The sequence below is a fragment of the Ornithodoros turicata genome, chromosome 1, assembly GCF_037126465.1.
Source record: "Ornithodoros turicata isolate Travis chromosome 1, ASM3712646v1, whole genome shotgun sequence".
NCBI lineage: Eukaryota > Metazoa > Arthropoda > Arachnida > Ixodida > Argasidae > Ornithodoros > Ornithodoros turicata.
This window is the reverse complement of record NC_088201.1, coordinates 217,713,024-217,729,140: the sequence shown is the minus strand read 5'-3', so window position 1 is coordinate 217,729,140 and position 16,117 is coordinate 217,713,024. Positions and strand designations below refer to the sequence as shown.

The following is a 16,117-nucleotide window of genomic DNA, read 5'->3' as shown; positions in this document are numbered from 1 at the left end:
TTGCATAGTGCCTGAATAAAAAATATGCATAAATTGCAGTTCTGCAGTAAACAAGCTGCATGCAACATTTTTACATACAGGCATTTATAGTGATATCACACATTGCCTTTTCTATTTTCAGTGTACCTCGGAAATGTTCCTTCCTGCTACCCACAGCCGTCTACCACCCCACACGTGTGTAAAGTACTAGTTGCATTTGGAGCACTCAAGCACGGACCCAGAGACAGAGGCAATACTTGCAGCTACCAGTGATATAAGTGCTGCGATTTGTGTACATGTGCATTACTATCTGCTTTGGAAGAGTATCAAGATTTGCTGGTATGTGACTGTGCAATAAGGGGAAGTGCTCACAATGTCTGCTGACTTGTCGACATGTTTGGAAGTCAGTGTTTGCCCGGTATGTTCATAGAAATAAATCTTGTACCAACATCCATGTTGTTTTTGTGAGACTGTGCATGAACCACGTATAAGTGCATGTGCATGTCAGTGACATATACCTGGACGAACCAATACATGGGCCACAAGTGCCAAAATTTAGGTATAAAATATGTATACTTTTAGATGTCATGGCTAATACATGTCTATATGACTGCTCAGTGGATAGATAAGTACCGTCCCATTTTAGACGTATTGTCTAAATCTGTCCAACAATTATCCGGCTATTAGCTGTATTTTAGTGTAACGTTAGCTGGACTAGGGGACGGATAAGCAATAGAGCTACTTTGTTAGACGCCTAATAGACATTCGCAAAGTCTACATTTAGACATCTTTTAGACGTATACTAGCGCAAACGCGTTGCGTGGGAACACAAATCAAAACAGGGAATTGAGGGAAAGCATTGTCCTCCATGTGTACTTAAACTGTCCTAAATTGGTCCCTGAGGATGGGCGAGGGACAGCCTCGGTGATGTCATCTCATATGCCAAAGTGGCAGTATTATGACATTTTGAGGATCAGATTTTGACATCCTAGGGATGCCATACCTGTCCCCATCTGACAACCTTAGGATAGCCCTGGGATGACACTGTGTTCTCGGGGAAAGCTGAAGCTATATCCCCAAGAACACACACGGTCCTCAGGATGTCCTCCCAGTGTCATCGTGTATCGAGATCTATCCCCAAAAAGTCCCGAGGATAACACTCGTCCACTGTCCGTAAAGAGTCATTCAGATACGTCCTGTGCCCGCCGCTGCAGGGCTGGGCAGTATTACAAATACATTGTATTATAATACCGTTACTGTAATACTTTAGAGTATTTGTATTACGTATTATAATACCCATCTGATAAGTGTATTTGTATTACGTATTATAATACAAAAAATTCGAGTATTACTTGCATTGTATTACTGCAAAACTCGTAATGCTTATGACATGTCCTAGCTCTGCTAACAGAGGATCGCACTTCAACGTGCAACAAAGGGACGATTACAGGAGCTGGCTGACTCAAATTTCTGAGAAACTTCTCCACTCTGGGTGAACAACCCGGAGCCCTTAGGGGGTCATATCGTAGAATGGAGCCAGGGTCGGTGCGTCAGAAAGTAAGGCAGAAAAAAAGGAATTATAGACACACACACACACACGTGCGTCCCGCGAGAGAATGCCCTGAGAGCTGTGCACTGTGCCGTACGAAGTGGAAGTCCCCAAGTACCTCGATGACAAGCGCGTAGACTTGTCCATGTTGGACGACTACGCATCAGTTAAGAGAACGATTGAACGATTGTTTTCGTTTGTGAACCTGCTACTCAGACCAAACAGATGATCGTTAGAAGATGGCGTATTTGAAACGATGTTCCTTCTTAAGTGCAATCAACTGAAATAAACATGCGTTGACCGGACCGGTGGCTTCAGAAATATGCCTGGGATTCCTTTTCTAATAACTGTCTGCCACAGCACAAAACTATTACTAGTACTATTACTTGAGTAATACAGCGAAGTAATAGTATTATGTATTATATATTAGTATTATAATACCATTTTTTAGCAAGTATTATGTATTTGTATTATAATACAAATTTTGAGTATTCCTTCCCAGCCCTGCGCCGCTGTGGGTAGCTAGCTCACCCATTCGGGGGAGAACGGGGGAGGGTGAAAGAGGGCGGGGAGAGATGATGGTGGCACAGGAGAGGGAGCGGTGTGCTAAACATGCGAGCCTCACTCAGTAGTCTTCATTCGGATGTTTCCTGCACCACGGTAACCGCAGGGATTATTGGCTAAGTTACCCCATGAACTTGTCTGGGATAGATAGAGCCTGGTAGAGTAGTGTGCAGTAGAAGATCTACAGCACATTCTTCTCCATTGCGCACACTACCAACATTCCCAAACAGTACTCTCCGGATCCCTCGACGAGCTAGAACCCCGTCTCTGACCAAAAATTGCTGGGTCCCCGGCCACATGCAGCACACCAACGCTCTTCCCTCAAGGCTCTCTTCACCTTTATGGACACCACAGGACTTGGATCAATATTGTGAAGGGGCTCATTATTTCATTCCCCGTATCAGCACCAGAAACGGACAAGAGTATCGCCCCCTGCGATGAAGCTCCCTAGTATCATCCCTTATTAAAGTTGTGTGTGTGTGTGTTTGTCGATCCTGGCACATGTTTAACATTGCTCTTCAATATAGGATGTTCCAGCGTAAAATTATGCCTCGAAAAAGGACGAGTGTCTATGATACTTGGGGCATTTCTCGTGGAAAGGACAGAAACGCGCTATTCTGTTCAGTTGTTTTGACTTCCAAGGGTCCTATCTGAATGTCTCAAACCAGAGGGAGCATGAAACATGGACTTTGAAATGATGCAGAGAAAGATGAATAGCTCACCCTTCGTTTTGTGTCGCACGCGAGCAGGACTCTCGAATATACGCAGGGTCGTGTTACAAGCAATAAACAGTATTTGTTTTGGCTTCGGAAGAGAATAACACAGAAAACAGAAACAAGCGCCAACGTACTTGTTTCTGTGTGTCTCCTGTAACACTTTGCAGGGCTTGTTGCACCTTTTGCTACAGAATGTGTCCTTCTTATCCCTTTTCTTTTACTCGACAGAAGGACATGTCTCGTTCGGGTGACACTCGTGCACTTTTGAATTGTGTGAGTGAGAGATTCCTAAAATCGGATAAGGCAAGGGAAAGAGCGCAGATGAGCCTGGTAGAGAAGAGGGTAGGGATTAGAGCCCTGCACGGGCCGACTTTTCCGGGCCGGGTCTAAGCAAATAGAGCCCAGCCGCGACGTACGCGTTTCTGGCGATTATCAAAGAAATTTATAAGTAAATTTATAAGGAGAGAAGACAAACATACAAGTGATGGCGACACCTTAACCGCACGAGACCAAATTAAATCCAGAACGCACGCGGGCGTTATCGTTACACTGTCAAGATTTTGCGGAGGTAGAGCATGCTGTCGACAAACTGCTTCTCCCAGTCCCTACCCCTCTCACCAAGCTTTGCCAAAGTGATTGTGAAATACGTGAGGAGTGAGGAGCAATGTAAAGTGGCTTTGAGAATGTTCTAGAGGGTTGAATCATATGCATAATGCAGTATCCTTTGCTTGTCTTTGCAAAATATGCACAGGAATGACGCAAGCGCATGATGATATGAACTAATGCATCTCCATTGTGTGGAATTAGCTGCGTGGCCCGGCCAGGCCTGACTCTCGGGAACATATTTGTCGGCCCGGCCCGCGGTGGTGGCATATTTTAACGGCCCGGCCCGCGGTGCTGGCGTATTTTGTCGGCCCGGGCTCGGCCCGGCCCGGAGCACACAGCCAATAACAAGCCCGGCCCGGGCCCGTGGAGAGCTCTAGTAGGGATACCGTATGTGCATGCCTTATCCACAACCCTAAGAATATTAGTCAGAAGTATGACATATCAGCGGGGTAGGTTAATATAGGCTTCATAGACTGTGTCGGGTTTTTAACTTCCAGGCTGATGTCCCGTGTTGCGGGAAGACGCATGCACGGGATTTTGGTGAGTGCAGAGCACAAGTAATTTGTAAGACATCGCTATCGTGTGGATGATTGGCACGCCGGGAAGGTGTATGAATGATAGATTAAGAAAGCGTGCGCTTGCGGTTCGGTCGGCCCAGTCTGGCCATTTCGCAATTCATTGTAGCCGCTGCACGTGTGAGCCCAAGTTTGATAAGATTGTTCTTTTGGGGGTTAAGGCCCTGGCAAGTCAGATTATAGAGCTCATGCGATTGTAAAGGCCGAAGATAACCCTTGTATTAGTCAAGCGGCCGTAGCTCCATCACAAAGAGATAACTTGCATTCTTTGAGAGGGAGTTTAGGCGTTACGGTTGTTCTCTTTCCTGTCGGTCTGTGGGTTTTCTTTCTTTTCTTTTTTGTTCCCTGACTATGCTATTCGGAAATAAAACTTAGTTGAGCGTGTGTGCTTGTCCACTTCTCGACGTTCTTGTTCCTCGTGTACTGTTTGGCGCGATGCCATGTTGTTTAGTACAGTACTGTGGTTAAGTGGACGGACACGGAGGTGTGGAACAAGTTTGCTTCGTCTATTGAATGCTAGCAGTCACTCAATGTGCGATGCACCCTCTGTGCATATAGCACATGCTTTCTCTGCTTTGATGCACGAGCGAAAAATAAAAACCGCGAACATTACCGGCCTTATACCGCTATCACATGGGCTGATTCAGTGTCATTTTCGCGAAGTGCACTCCAACCAAGCGAATGTCACTTTCACTACAGGCTTGCTACACGGCTTAAGTGTCAGTTAAGCACTGATGGTAAGTACGATAGAGAATAAACGGCAGCAAAAGTTTTAGGCTTGCACCAAAACACCTTCCTCAGAATGTTTTTCTTATATTATTACTATTATTTAGAAGCAGCTTCTGCAAATGCTCTTCGAACACTTAACAAATTGGCAACAAACACATGCCACAACAAAAACGACCGCCGCCAGACGCCGCGAAGTTCTGATAAGCTGTTAACGAGAGAAATAATGTGCTTTTCGGCACAATGTCACACTGCACTAAGATAAGCACGATTTTGAAAATGCCGGTATCGTGGTGTCGGTGCCCCTCGCTTTTTCTCAATCTTATCACGTGTGCCACAGACCCTGCCGTGGATGGTACACGCTCGGTCAGCTGAAAGGGTGAATTTGGGGAACTCACTAAATCGTTGGCGCACTTTCTGCCTTGTGTCACTAAAACATGTCGTGTGACGAATGTCAGTCGTTCAAAGTGGCACTATGGCTACTACTCTGACCGGGGCATTACTCATCGCGGTCATGCCTCTTCCCCTCTTTCGTGTTCCGCTGACGAGGGACGAATGTTTGGCCCTGTTCTACCAATGGGACATTCAACGGCTGACACGATTCTATCAATGGAACAGCTGTCCCTATCCGGGGTAGAACTTTCTGGCAATGGAACGCGAGAAACAGATACAGAAACCCGACACACACCGATAACGTGTGGGTATCATCTTTCAGTGTCCCTATTTATCGGTCGTCTTCATGAATCTACACCAGCTAGCATGCACCCAATCCCTTGTACAGTAAGGTACAGAGAAATTTATTCGCGGTGGGCAACCAATACAGCTCGGATGAGTTTATGGCTCGTCGCTCAAGTTCTTCGTAGTATCAACACATCGATCCTCGTCTGAGGCGTTTCACTGAAGGCACGCTTTCAGAAGTTTATGAAAAGCACGCTTCATTCTAATATCACTGCATGTCATATTTGTATAAGATAAAAACAACGGTGAGATAGAGGTGGCATTTTGAGTTTGAGGAACACACAATACGAAGACGACAAAACAGGACTCAGAGGACAACACAAGGCAATTGGAGTATCGGAGTCTTGTGTTTCCTCTTCGTACTGTGTGTTTCTCATACTCAACAAAATGTTACATCTTTCCAGAATACGCCGGCTCGCTTGCACCATTCTAATTGGTTCATCAGTGGTGAGATGATGAGTGTGGTCCTCTCGTTGCTGACCTGTGCGATGGTTCTGGAAGACGTCAGAGGCGGCTGTCTTACGTTTTCCCTCCCATGTGTAAGCGGCACGCTGTAAGAAATTGTAACCGCCAATACCACGATAAATGAAGCGATTGGAGTCTCGTCACGTGACTGCGACCATATCGGCGTTGTTCCGTCGACACACTTCTGGTTCGCGCTTTTTCCTTAAGTGTTCTCAGCCACTCCCTAGTATTTGTTAGCAACATATTACGGGCACGATTGGTTAGGAGTAGAAAGAGTGCTAAGAGAACCGAGAGGACTTATAGTGAAGGTCCACGCATCAAAAACCTTACACACACACGAATGAGACGCACATACGAAGGCTCAAAAACACCAATGGAACTTTTAGTACAATTCGGACAAATATATAACGTCAAGAGGTCTGGAGCGGAGGGAGGAAGTCTCACAGACAGCTCTTTAGAAGACAATATGACGCCTGGTACCCGATTCATTCAACGGTCAGAAAGGAAGAAAACGGAAGAAAACTCCGTGGCCGAGAACATTTGTTTTACGGTTTTGTTTTTCGCTTTCGTTAAGGTACAGTTATTGCCCAAGACTTCAAGTAGAAAGAATAATCAAGTGCACAGAGGAAAATCTGCGGAACCTTCAATCAGCACAGAATAAGAGGGCACACGAAGTCGCGAAGTACCCCGGGTGATGACCACAGAATTATTGCTGACACAACCTGCCGTCGACACAGTCGTCAATGCGATGCTGAAAAGCATTTTGTTGTCAATGGTCTCATGGCAAACAGTACTGGTGTTAGTCTACATGACCGGCAGCTTAGGCGATGAAGCTGGACATCGGGGTTCTTGCATATATCGCTTCGTTTATGGTCACGAAGCCGGTCATTAAGACGGGGGGAAGTCAGTTGTACATATGTCGCCCAACAGGAGAAAGGACGTAGAGTAGACGGCATTCTTGTAGTGCGGCATATACCGGTTGTTTCACGAAGGTCCCCAAGCTAGAAGTGACGCCATCGAAGAAATTTCTGAGTCGTGAAAAAAAGAGTCATGAGCGTCCCATATTGTTAGAAGGTGACAACAGCCTTGTGGCGCATGAGCACTGTTTCTCCCGCGCTAATTTTACCTTTGCTGTTCCCTCCCACTCCGACGTGGTGCGTAGGGGAGTGGCGCCACCGAGGAAGTCCGTGGAGACACAGACCTGTTTTTCGGGGTCTGAGTCCCCACTCTACACTCCCCAACCTGAGAAGGCTGGAGACACTCCGGTGTCTTCTGCCGTGACGGAGGCCAGCCGTTCAACTGGCCACAAAGAAACAGCCTTCTCTAAGGTCGATGGCACACAGTCAGTTTGGGACGGGGTCGTAAAAGCCCCTTCCCAAAAAGGCACCCAAAGTATGGAGGTCGACGATGACGACTGCATGTCGCAGAAGTCATCGTCGAGCCTTCCAAGCATTCCTTCACAAGGGAAGGAAAAACGAGAAAAAGGACGAGGAAGGGGTTTCAAAGGGAATGAACAACAGAAACAACCCCCGCGAAGGGTCCAACCCCCCTAAATGGTACAAGTCTTTTCTAGTCGGTGTCACCAAGCGCTGCGCTTTCTTTTCCTCCTTTTTAGTGTGACCGTTATGAACCACTTCCTCCAGTGGAACTGCCGTGGTCTACTTGCTAACTTAGACGACATTAACGATCTCTTCGACAAGTACAATGCAGCATGTTTCTGCCTCCAAGAAACATATTTAAGCACACACACACCAAGTCCAATTCGTAGACACAATGTATTTCGAAGAGATCGAACAGACGCCACTCGCGCATCTGGCGGTGTGGCTATCGTCACACGAGGAACTGTTCCGTCCAAAGAAGTCCACTTGGTTACAGACTTGGAAGCCGTAGCCGTGCAGATGTGTCTGGACAGAATTGTCACCATCTGCTCAGTCTATTTGCCACCATCAGGAAGTTTTGCACAGAGAGATATAGAACACTTGATCAGCCAACTTCCAACTCCATTTATACTCCTAGGCGACTTTAATGCCCACAATCCGCTTTGGGGAAGTGCAAGAACCAACAGCCGAGGGAAAATGTTGGAAAGGGTCTTGTTATCAACTTCCATCTGTCTTTTAAATACAGGAGCACCGACGTACGTCCACTGTTCGAATCAGTCTTTCTCGGTCTTAGATTTATCGCTTTGCAGTCCATGTCTATATCAAGATATAGAATGGAGCGTGGAAGAAAACCCACTTGGGAGCGATCACTTTCCAGTGGTCCTGAAATATATGTGTCCAGTCAATAGTCTGACAGCATGCACCCCTAGATGGAAGCTCCAACATGCTGACTGGAACGCTTTCTCTAAAAAATGTGACCTGTCGTTAATCCCTGTGGAGAGGATGACGATTGAAGAGGCCAACAATGTAATTACCAACGTCATCCTCGATGCAGCAACACAATCCATTCCCCAGAATTCCGGTCGTCTACCGAAACGACCGAAGCCATGTGGAACAGCGAGTGCAAGGAAACTCGTAAACTTCAAAATCGTGCGTGGGGTACATTTCGGAGATACCCCACATCACAAAATCTTCTTTTGTTTAAAAAGGCGAGAGCCAAGGCCAGATGGACGCGGAAACAAGCAAAGCGGTCATCGTGGCACAACTTCGTGTCTTCCCTATCTCACAGTACCCCATCCAAAGTGGTGTGGGACAGACTTCGCAAAATCAGAGGAGAACACCGCAGTTATACAATCCCTCTCTTAGAAGTCAACGGGCAAGTGTGCGGAAGCCTTCAAGAACAGGCGGATGCTCTCGGACAACATTTTGAACGTGTCTCTGATTCATCCGACTACAGTCACGAATTTCTCAGAATAAAAACAAACGCTGAGAAACGAAAAATTCCCATGAGTGGTGGCGATGAGTACGTATACAATCAGCCATTCACGATGGTGGAGCTTCAGCGATCTCTATCCGCTGCTAAAGCCACTTCCCCGGGCCCAGACAGAGTAACCTACTCCATGCTGTGCCACCTGTCTGATGACTCAAAAAAAGTATTGCTCCTTTTCTTTAACCGCGTTTGGGCAGAGGGAACATTACCAATATTATGGAAGACTGCGATTGTCATTCCCCTTCTCAAGCCAAGAAAAAAAGCATCGAATCCAGCCAGTTACAGACCTATCGCCCTTACGAGTTGTATTGGGAAGACGTTTGAGAGGATGGTCAATAACCGGCTGGTTCATCATCTGGAAGAAAATGATTTCCTTTCGGAATTTCAATGTGGTTTTCGAACGGGGTGCTCCACTTTGGATCACCTTGTTCGGCAAGAAACCACTATTCGTGAAGCCTTCGTCAGAAGACAACATTGCTTATCCGTTTTCTTTGATTTAGAGAAAGCGTATGACACCGCGTGGCGACATGGTATTCTGCAGGATCTTCACTCCTTTGGCGTGGAGGGCAGACTCCTTAGATGCATTTCAAACTTCCTCCAGCACAGATCCTTTAGAGTGCGACTGGGAACCACTCTATCCCGCCCGTTCGTACAAGAGAATGGTGTCCCGCAGGGATCCGTTCTCAGTGTTGTATTATTTATTGTGAAAATCAACTCTGTGACCAATGTCATCCCACCCTCCATATCTTTCTCCTTGTACGTGGATGACATTCAAATATCTTGTTGCTCCACGAACCTGTCAATATGCGAACGACAGATGCAGGTGGCCATCAACAATATGGCCAAGTGGTCTTTATCAAATGGATTTAAATTTTCAGCTGAGAAAACTGTGTGTGTCCATTTCTCTAGGATTAGAGGACTGTTTTCACCACCTACGCTGCAGCTTAACCGACAAGATACCCTTGTTCAACCAGAAGCTAAATTTCTTGGCATCACTTTCGACTCGAAGCTGACCTTCAAGGCTCATGTTCAAAACCTAAAGATAAAGTCACTAATCATTCTAAAAATTATATCTCACAGATCTTGGGGTGCAGACCAGGAAACACTGAACCAAGTGTATACTGCATGTATTCGTTCCAAAATTGATTATGGCTCCTTTGTCTACGGTTCTGCTCGCGAGTCGGTGTTGAAAGCCCTGGACCCTGTCCATCACCAGGGGCTCAGGCTCGTGCTTGGCGCATTCCGAACGTCTCCAGTACAGAGTCTGTATGTTGAATCGAAGGAATGCTCCTTGAAAAGACGGCGTTCTTACCTCGGTACGTCGTACGCACTTAGAATACGTAGCCTACCCCAAAATCCTGCCTCAACTTGCGTCACGCACACACGTTTTAAACAGCTGTTTATTAACAAGCCCTCCGTTGTCCCTCCATTCTCTTTACGAATTGCATCAGAGTTTGATTGTCATGGTTTCTCATCCTGTGACCTACAAGTTGTAGAGTGTAGCAGAAAGACCCCACCCTGGGAACATCCTCCAAGATATGACACCTCCTTGGCAAAATACAAGAAACAAGACACTGCTTCATCGGTACATCAAGAAGAGTTTGCACACTTGAAAGACAGCTTTGATAACCATACCGAGATTTACACAGATGGGTCCAAGTCCAGTGCAGGAGTGAGTTGTGCCATGATTTGTGGCACGCACACAAGGTCTCATCGTATGAAAACCTTGGCATCAATTTTCACTGCCGAAGTTTACGCCATCATCTTGGCGCTCAACTACATCCTTCAAGACTCCATAAAGTCTTCTGTTATATATACAGACTCCTTGAGTTCCATTAACGCAATTTGTAGTCAGCACACAACAAAGGACTTTCTTGTGCAGCGAGCAAGATCTTTAGCCAGTTCGATAAGAGCAAAGGGGTACTCCCTCATCCTGTTCTGGGTGCCCAGCCACGTAAGCATCAAAGCCAATGAGTTAGCAGATCAAGCAGCTGCAGCGGAACACACAAACACACAAACAAATAACAAGCTCCACTTAATTAAACCTCACATTCAGGATACAGGAGACCGGCTGGAAAACCGCCTGTTTTGTACTTTACGAGCAAGGTTACGTATAGGCCATACGTACCTTACACATGGGTTCTTACTTCGGGGAGAGGAGCCACCTCAGTGTGCGCACTGTGGTCAGCTCCTGTCTGTTGTACACATACTCATCACATGCACACATCATGAAATCCATCGCAAACATCACTTCAAGGTATTTTATAAATACTTATTACCTCTTCACCCAGCCCTATTGCTTGGTGACGAGGCTCTCGTCCCTTTTACAAGTGTCTGATTTCCTTCGAGACGTTGGCGTTATTAACCTTCTGTAGTTTTACACGTATACACTCATCTTTTATTAGTCATCGTGTTTACTCTTAATTAACCTTAACATCACCACCGTCTCAATCATACCTCAGTTTATGGCGCATTATGATCTTTGTTGTCAATGATCCATTAAACTCCCAATCATCATCATCATCATCATGTTCCCTCCCACAGTAAACCGGTTGTTTCGCACTGTCGCACTGCGCTCTTACTTCTTCAGGTTATGGGCCCAGAGCACCTTGTTCAGAAGCATTCTTCCCTGCTTATCTTCCTCGTTTTTTGCTAATTGAATCGCCGCTGCGTCAGCCATCGGAGTTATGGCAGACTCCGTCAATTTCATGGTTGCGAAGTTGACAGACGGCAACTACCAGGCTTGGAAATTCAAGATGAGAATGCTTCTGATCCGGGAGGACACTTGGGCATACGTTGCAGACAAAGCCCCAGTGGATCCGTCGGCGGCGTGGGTTGCTGGAGATCGGGAGGCGCAAAGTACGATTTGCCTTGGCATCGATGACAGCCAAATAGTGCACTTCTCTAACGGCTCATCGTCGAAGCAGATGTGGGATGAACTGAAGAAGGTTCATGAGAGAGCAAACCTCAGTAATAAGCTCTATTTACTGAGGTAATTAAATCAGTCACGATTGGACAAGGATGAAGAGGTCCAAGTCTACATAAGGGGCACATTGGAGTTGGTGGAGCGACTACGAGGAATTGGGCAAGAGATAATTGACTTCCAAGTCGCTGCTCCTCTTCTTAGCGGGCTGCGAAGATTCCTGCGAAGCACTGGACCACACTTGATACACCGCCCGACGATGACCTCACGCACGAATACGTAAAAGGCAAGCTGGTAGATGAATTTAAAAGGAAGCAAGAGATGACAGTTGAGTCAGCAATGCCAGACTCGGAAGTGGCACTTCGTGTGCAAGGTTCCCGTGACACGAATATGTCCAGCGATACAAGAGAGTGGTTATATAGCAAGAAGAATGGACACATCAAAAGGAACTGCGCTGCTTGGAAGGCGCAGAGAAAATCGCAGAATGACTCCGCGTTGGACCAAATCTCTGATGTCGCACGTCAATGTGTTTTGTTCGCGGGCTGCGTCCCTCGCCAAGTACAAGCTTGATGCAGCCTTGGTTGTCCTCGTAAAGGCAGGTCGGCTGATGCTGGTCATAACCAAAAGCTTGCAAAAGCTGTCGCAGCCACAAAACTTCTTGTGACGCGTGTGCCGCTGCGACATATTCGGCCTCTGTAGATGACAATGCTACAGACATCTGTTTCCTCGTGGACCAGGAGATGGGACTCCCTCCCAGCTGGACGAAGTACCCGCTAGTCGATTTGCTGTCATACACATGTCCTGCCCAATCCGCATCCACGCAACACTTCAGCTTCATACCTGGCTGCCCGGAGAGCTTCAGCTTTAAGCTTCTGGTGTACTTCGTAATAGCTTCTTCACGGCATTCCAGTCTTGCTGGTGTGGCTTACTCACGCGACGACAAAGAATTCCGATCGCACGTAGTTGTGCTCAAGTACAGCAGGTCCCCGGCGGCTTTGTTGGCTGCCGACCCTGATCATTGGTCGGCAATAAGCCGTGTTCCCCGCTAAACTTCAGGTAGTCGGGGCCCATAGGTGTGTGACTAGGCTTGACGTCCATGAGCTGGTATTTTTCCAGAAGGGTGTTGATCTTTTCAGCTTGGTGGATGTAGAAGCAACCATCTTGTGATCTCTCTATTTCGATTCCTAGGTGCCGGCTGACATGCCCAAGGTCCTTCAGCTCGAAATGCTTGTTCAAAGTTTTCCAGACTCCAGTAATGACTGAATCTTCCTTGTGGTAAATCAGCATATCGTCAACATAGGATATATATGCGGCTGCTACGGCTGAAGCCCTCTTCAAGAAAGACTCCGTTTGTCTTGATGTTCCATGCCCTCGCGGCCTGCTTGAGCCCATAGAGGGATCTCTGCAGCTTGCAGGCTAGATGTTCTTTACCTACCGCATCGAAACCTTGGGGCTGTCTCATGTATATGTCTTCTTCAATCACTCCATTGAGGAAAGCAGTCTTCACATCGTAGTGAGGAACCTGCAACTTTTCTGATGCTGATACCATGAGAAGAACCCGCAAGGTCGTAAGCTTTGCAACGGGCCCAAAGGAGCGTCGTAGTCCTCTCCATATTTTTGAGACTACCCCTGGGCAACGAGCCTTGCCTTGTATCTCTTAACATTGCCGTCTTTGTCTCTCTTTGTTTTGAAAACCCATTTGCATCCGAATGGTCGTTTTCCAGGGGGAAGCTTCACAAGAGCCCACGTATTAAGTTGGTGAAGTGAAGGAATCTCTTCGTTTGCAGCCTCAATCCACCTCACTCTCTCGCAAGCTGGCAATGCTTGAACTTCTTTCCAGCTCCCAGGATCAGCAGTTGGCGCGGCCTGAGCTATGTAGGAAAATCAGTCTTGGCGGGACGCCCTTATTGGTCCTATCCGAACGCCGCAGCTCAGTTACGGCTGTCCTTGATCTTCTCCCGATCTACCACTGACATCTTCTTCCTGGGGTGAAGATATGCTCGGCCACATCTCTACTTCTATCTCGCTGGAACTATCTGCGCCCGCTTCATGACGTAGCCGGTGATCTCCTGATTCTTCGTAAACGTGGTGGAGACGATTCCGAGCAGAACGTCTGTATGATTGGAGCTTCATCGATTACCACGTCCCGAGTCACCTTTATCTTATGACTCCCCTTTGAGAAGTACTCGGTATCCCTTCTGAGTTCCTCCGTAGCCAACCAGTCTCCCTTCACGAGCATCCCATTTAGACCGTTTTTCCTTTGGAACATGCACGAAGATGTGACTCCCAAATATCCTGAGATGTTCCAAGCTCGGCTTTTTGCGGTGCCACAGCTCGTAAGGTGTTCTGTGAACTGCTCCCCCTGGTAGTCGGTTTTAGAGGTAGCACTCCGTCACGATGGCTTCGCCCCAAAACGTCTTCCGCATATCCTCTCCAAAAAGCATGCTCCTGGCACTCTCACACAGTGTGCAGTTTTTCTTTTCTGCTACACCATTTTGCTGTGGGCTATACGGAGCAGTGGTCCGAAGCTCAACCCCACAGTCTCGCAGAATCTGTCGAAATGTACTGCCAGTGTACTCAGTTCCTTGTCGGCACGCAGGACCTTCGGGTATCTTGCCAGACTTAGTCTTTACTAATGCAAGGTACCCCGTCCTCGCACTTTAGCAAGTATAGCACAGTGTACCGAGAGTAGTTATAGATAAACGTTACAAAGTACTTGTTCTTGCTCGGAGTGAGAACCCTCATGGGCCCGCAAACGTCCGTGTGTAGAAGGTCCAGTACGCCTTCCGCTCTTGAACCGCTCACTTTTGGGAAGGATGCCCGCTTCATTTTCCTTTTATACAGCTTGTGCATTTGAGCAGCCGGTCGCAGTGTTCAATAAGGATTCCGTCTGCCAAACCATCCCAGTACAATTGCTTTACGGCTTGTCCATCTCAGTGCCCTAACCGATGGTGCCAAAGACGGATGCAATTCCTATGATGCGAAGCTTGTGTAATGTTGGCCACTTCTGTCTTAGCTGTCACAAGCCGGTAAAGGTCCCGCTCGAGCTTTCCTGTAGCCATGACCTGCTTACTCTTAGCAACCGTGCACTGGTCTCCGCGGAAGGTTACCAGTTCATCTCTTCTCGGAAAAGAGGTTACCCTCCAGGGAAGGCACGTAAAATACTTATATGACAGGAATAGTCTTAGCTACCGACGGCGATACCCGACACTGCAGGACGCCATCTCCCACGCCTTGAGAAGAAACGGGCTGACCGTTCGCAACTGTAACCACTTCTGTCTTCTCCCTGAAGTTCCGCGTAAAACAGTTCAGTTCGTTGCACATACGACTTGTGGCGCGTGAGTCGATTTACCAATCCTTGTCAGAAGAATTTCTCGATAAAATTATAATTATGAAACACCCAATTATATTGGGTGTTTACGTCGCGAGACAACTGAGATCATGAGTGACGCCACAGCGGTTCTCGATAAAAGAAAAGCAATCCCCGACTAGGAGATTGCTGCGAAACAGCCAGGATGGTCGCCGATGCATTAACCAAACCCATCCAGCGACCGCGGCTACTACTTCTGAGGGAGCATATGAGTCTTCTTGAGCATTAGTTGTCGAGTGGGGGTGTTAGAAGAGGGCGACAACAGCCTTGTGGCGCATGACCACTGTTTCTCGCCCGCTCATTCTACCTTTGCAGTTCGCTCCCACAGTAAACCTGTTGTTTCGCACTGTCGCACCGCGCTCTTGCTTCTTCACATATGCGAACATCCTAATTTTTATAGTTTACTTTGCACGCTTTCAAGATCACTGTTTTACGTATCGGCACCTTCAGCGAAAGATAGCCCAAGAAACAAAAACGAACGCGTCACGTTCACATGGAATGCCAAACATACCGAAGCGTATCTTGCTGCTCTTCCTAATCTTTCGTCTCCCCCGTGTTATGAACTATCGGGTGAACACGAAATTTACAGCCGGATAGCTGATTGAAACAGCACAGTGGTGCACTGCTCCGCGCAAGAAATATTTACCGAAAGGGATAAATTGTTCGAAGGAATCACTAAGGGTCGACGCGTTTTTTCCCCTTGGAATTTTTGGCCCTGAAAGTCCCCATACATAAAACAGATATATCATAGATGTGTGAAGTAAAATTGAAAAATTGGGATGTGTATTTTGTTAGCGAGCATATGCCAATGAGCCGCTCACTACTCAGTTCACGGCTGATGACGCTAGGATCTTTACCAAAAAGAAAGGTCCTCGATGGCGCCACCTGTTTACGAATCATTCAGCCGGGGGACCTTCGTGAAACACCCGGTTGAGTAGATGAAGTAGACGGCATTCCTGCTGCACCCAACGTTAGGTGCTCTGGTGTTAGTGGCACAATCAGGGGGCGCGTATTTGGCTGGTATCGTATGCCTTGGTG

The 16,117-nt window shown here is 47.2% G+C and overlaps 1 protein-coding gene across 1 annotated transcript in view; it reads right to left on the bottom strand.

The window, feature by feature from the left end:
* LOC135394621 (uncharacterized) overlaps positions 1-16,117 on the bottom strand; it is a 39,206-nt gene that overhangs the window by 13,396 nt on the left and 9,693 nt on the right. The gene's annotated exons all lie outside the window — the stretch shown is intronic.